Source organism: Girardinichthys multiradiatus, chromosome 19 (genome assembly GCF_021462225.1).
Source record: "Girardinichthys multiradiatus isolate DD_20200921_A chromosome 19, DD_fGirMul_XY1, whole genome shotgun sequence".
Classification (NCBI taxonomy): domain Eukaryota; kingdom Metazoa; phylum Chordata; class Actinopteri; order Cyprinodontiformes; family Goodeidae; genus Girardinichthys; species Girardinichthys multiradiatus.
Genome location: NC_061811.1, coordinates 13,361,830 through 13,366,097, shown reverse-complemented (window position 1 = coordinate 13,366,097; position 4,268 = coordinate 13,361,830). Strand labels below are relative to the sequence as shown.

At 41.4% G+C, this 4,268-nt stretch overlaps 1 long non-coding RNA gene across 2 annotated transcripts; it reads left to right on the top strand.

Moving 5' to 3' along the window:
* The first annotated feature begins 1,091 nt into the window (after positions 1 to 1,091).
* LOC124855899 lies at positions 1,092 to 2,557 on the top strand. Of its 2 annotated transcripts, XR_007035181.1 has the most exons (3): positions 1,092 to 1,494; positions 1,577 to 1,727; positions 2,179 to 2,557. It is a non-coding gene; the product is annotated as an uncharacterized LOC124855899 (long non-coding RNA). The 2 variants fall into 2 exon arrangements; XR_007035180.1 differs by having other exon boundaries at positions 1,577 to 2,557.
* Positions 2,558 to 4,268: the final 1,711 nt, after the last annotated feature.

Sequence of the window (4,268 nt, the reverse complement as noted above, 5' to 3'; positions counted from 1 at the left end):
GCAGTGATAAAGTATTGGCTATCAGGCATGCAGTCTGGAGGTTAGCATTACAATAATGTGGAGGGCCAGTATTCATGTGGCTGGAGATAGCATTATTGCATATATTCAAAAAGGGGGGACATACAAGAGGTTTACAATGACATTCACAAAACAAGGTCACAAGCAATGGACAGTTTAAATTATAATTCACTAAGACTGATGGAAAAAAATGGAAAATGAATTTGTAAAACAAAAATATAATGGCAGTTTAAAGGGGGTGGTTTGGGTGAATCATTACTTAACATAATGGTTAATTAATACAAAAATGGTAATTGTTTTTAGTGAATTATTGTGGTTGCATTTGATGGCATTCTCTGTTGAAATGTTTGCTTAACACTAAACTAAAGTGCCTTGCCATTTTATACACATCCTGATTTTGTTTTTATTTTTTTACAGATAAAAATCAGTTTTAAGCACTCTGAGTCAGTTTTTTTCAGAACCACCTTATGCTCCAATTTCAGCTTCAACTTTTGTCTCTACCAGCTTTACAAATCTAGAGACAAAAATATTTACATGACAGACAGAAGTCTTTTGTACCTTTTAACAGTTTTTCTTCAAAGCTTACCATGTATTAAGCTTCATCGATCCTCCCATCAATACTTACTATCTCTCCTATTCCTGCTCAAGAAAACCGTATCCCACAGCATTATGCCTTCACTACCATGTGTTAATGGAGTGGTGTGATCAGGATGATGTGCAGGGCTAGTTTTCCACCTCACAGAAAATATTGCACGTAGGCCCAAAGGTTTAATGTCCGTCTCATCTGGTCAGAGCACCTTCATCTCCATGTTGGCAGTGTCCTCTACATCGCTTTTGGCAAATTACAAATGGACCCATGATGGCTTTCCTGTATGGTGTGTGTCGGAATCTGGGAGTTTTTGTCATGTGTTGTTTTTGCCTGCTGCTTACACTTACTCACCACTAGATGCCCCCAGTATCCTCTGGTGTGGAGGGTAGCAGGTGTTCCTCATCTTCATTCATCTGGAGGAGTATAAGAAGGTGGAGCTGTCAGCACTCCAGTGCCTAAGTGTTTGCCTTGATGGTAACTTTATCTGGCCAAGCCCTAAGTATTGTGTTCTTGCTGAAACTCACAGTTATTTACCTTTTTGTGTGCTCCTTTCAAGGTGACTTCAAGTCCAAGCCTCAAAGCTCCTGCAGCTTTCAGTCAAGTTCCCAAGCTTCCAAGAAATCTACCTGGATCAAGTACTAGCTGACAGCTCAGTCTTCGTCCTCCTACAAGCGAACCCTGCTCACCTTCCACCTATTCAAATCCACATCAAGCTTCCAGAAACCTCGTCCGGTAATCAAGTTAATGAAAATCAAACGGTCAAGAACTTACCTGAACTTTCTCCTGGGAACTCACCTTCACCTCTGACTCACAGACTCAGCAGCTGCCTCAACCGCTCTCCCTGGCTCCACATCATTCTCCCTTGTCTAAATTCATCTTCATCTCCAGTAAGCAAGAACTTAAAGTCATTATTTATTGCTTCCCAACCGCACTTCAAAGTTACTTACCCCTTTCATTTCTCTCATACAGTGTGGAGTGCACGACTAACAGCTGCCTGTCATTTTAACCCAGCTGAGCCACGGATCTCTGCAGCTCTTCCAGATTTACCATGGGCCTCTTGACTGCTGCTATGATTAATTGCCCAGTGTGTCATTTTAGGTAGATGTCTAGGTTTTGGCAAGTTTGTTGCAGTGCCATACTATTCCCATTTTAAGGTTACAGACAAATTAAACAATGCTCAAGTGTCTAAATCTTGGGATATTGTTTAAGATGTTCTTCGTTGGTCTTTGTGATGCTTATTGATTATTAATGCTCATTAATAAACCTGAGTCCCTCACAGAACAGCAGGATTTATACTGAGATTTAATTGTACAAAGTTGACGAGGTGTTATACTAAAAGAAACAGAAAACAAATGCACACCAAATTTCTTTCTGCCAATTTTTTTTTCTCCAAAAAAATTGCTGAAGTCTATCACCATAAAACATTGAAGTTTGTAAAGGTAACTGCAGGAATGTGGAAAAGTCAAGAGGGTGTGAATATTTTTGTGTAAATTACATTTAGTTTTATGACTTGTTTATTTTTGAGACGGCTGCCATCACTTCTATTGAAACTACCACTTTTTCCCTGCCAGCCAGGGGTGTTCCCTTTTAGCCAGATGCCACAGTGATCAACACACACGACTCGTGCCATCCGGTCTGAGGCCCCAGATATGATAGACCACCTGGAAAGAGAAGAGACAATGCAAACATGGTTATTTTCACAGCTTTGATATGCTAAACACACAAAAACCCACAGCAGTAAAAGGGCCAATTTCTGTTGCTCAGTGTTTAGCTGTACACAGGGTGAGGACATAGAGGAGCTCTGTTCAGCTCATATGCACTGGCTGTGGTCCTATGCAATGTGTTTACCAGAGCAGTGGAGAGAGACCCTCATGCACACAAATAGTAGTGGAGCTCAACACCCACTGGCCATCTTGGAGACCATCCATAATGCATTTCAAGCATGAGCATTGTTCATTTTGTACTGCAATGCCGGTTTGCAATAGACTTTCTGTTTTTTGTTCTTCAAAAAAAAAAAAAAAAAATCAGATCAGTGTTTAAAAACCCAAGATATTTTGTTTGTTCATTTGCAAGCGACCTGACAACTCTGAGTGTCATTAACTGGGTGGGAAATACAGGAGATCAACAACTCTTCCATTTAGCAGCTGTCCTATTAGAGTAGGTGATGAGTTTAAGGCTTCTCTGGAGAACAGTTCATGTTTAGCAACAGTCTCATGAAGTTAAAGGTGAAAAAGCTTGCATCTGAAAGAAGGCCAGAGCCAGCACCCGAAGGCTCTTAACATAGACTGAAATTCCCCACTCTCTTTATTCTTGTCTGGCAGGTTGTAATGGAGTTAATTGTACAATAAAGCGTATTCTCTAAATCATTTCCTCTCTGTCCATACAAGATTGATCACGGAACCAATCCTTTCTACTGCTGTAATTTTCATATTTAATGAGCGTGACTCCAAAACTATTACACTAATTAGTCAAATCTCACATATCGGTAATGATGCTCGGAGTAATTAATATTGTATTTAATTAAAAAATGACCCATTTCAATGGCTTGCATGCAGCACTTGCTGGTTGGTTTGCCTGCGGGTAGGAGGGGAAATTATAGCTGGGTGTAGAAGGGGGGGGGGAATTGAGGGATTGGGGTGTTGGACAGAACAGAGTAGATGGATATAGACCTGGAAAAGATGGGGAGAAGTGGGTGGAGGAGAAGGCAGGTGTAGATGCTGCCAGTGTATCTCCTAGCTGTGCCACTGCAGATTTCCAGTTTTCTGCAGCATATGTCTGCATGGTTAGCATGTGCTCAAAACCCCCTCTTTTCCTCACTTGAGGCAGACAGCCTGGGTGATTTATGTGAGGTCCCCTGTTCCACTGTGCATACACTGGAAAATCTCCAGTTTACACAAGAATTGCCTGAAAAATGAGATCTGTGACTACATTCTTTTCATTAGCGGCTTACGCTAGCGTGGAGCTCAGGAGCCTCTGAGCTCCTAATGATGTTCAGGCTCGGGGTCTCCCAGCTGCTCTTGGGCTCTCTCATTACCTGCAAAATTCATGTTACAAACACTCTTATTTAATTTCCACAACAATTAAAAAGAAAAACAGTTGCAAAACTTCAGGCTTGAGACAGCCGAGTGCACCAAAATACATTGTCTGCTGATGATGGGCCATAATGAAGAACATTTAAACATTAAGCAAAGCCTACTTTGATATTGTATTTCATATAAAACATATATATAGAGCCCCTGGAGAGGAAATGACATTAGAATAGATATACTACAATGCAATTTTATTACCAAGGGACTGATTTCACAAATGCACACTTAGACAGGTTCAGCTTTTGTTTTCTATCTCCACACAGACAGATATTCTCTGTGTGCGGCCCATATGCCTGCACTCCTGCAAACACAAAAACAACATTCAATCTCTGTTATTGCATAAAAAACATGCAAAGACCAGTCAACCCCCCCCCCCCCCCTCAGCCCCCCACCCAACCCCTCCCTTTCCTCTCCAGCCCATCAGTAACAAACAATGGTGCTCTCATCCTGGGCAGCAGTTCAGTTCTCTTATCTAAATAAGATTTAGCCTTCATTTAAACAAGGCCTCCATCAGTTTGGAGAGATGGCAGAGGAATAGTCTGCGGGATAGAAGACCTAGGGCACCTCGTTTT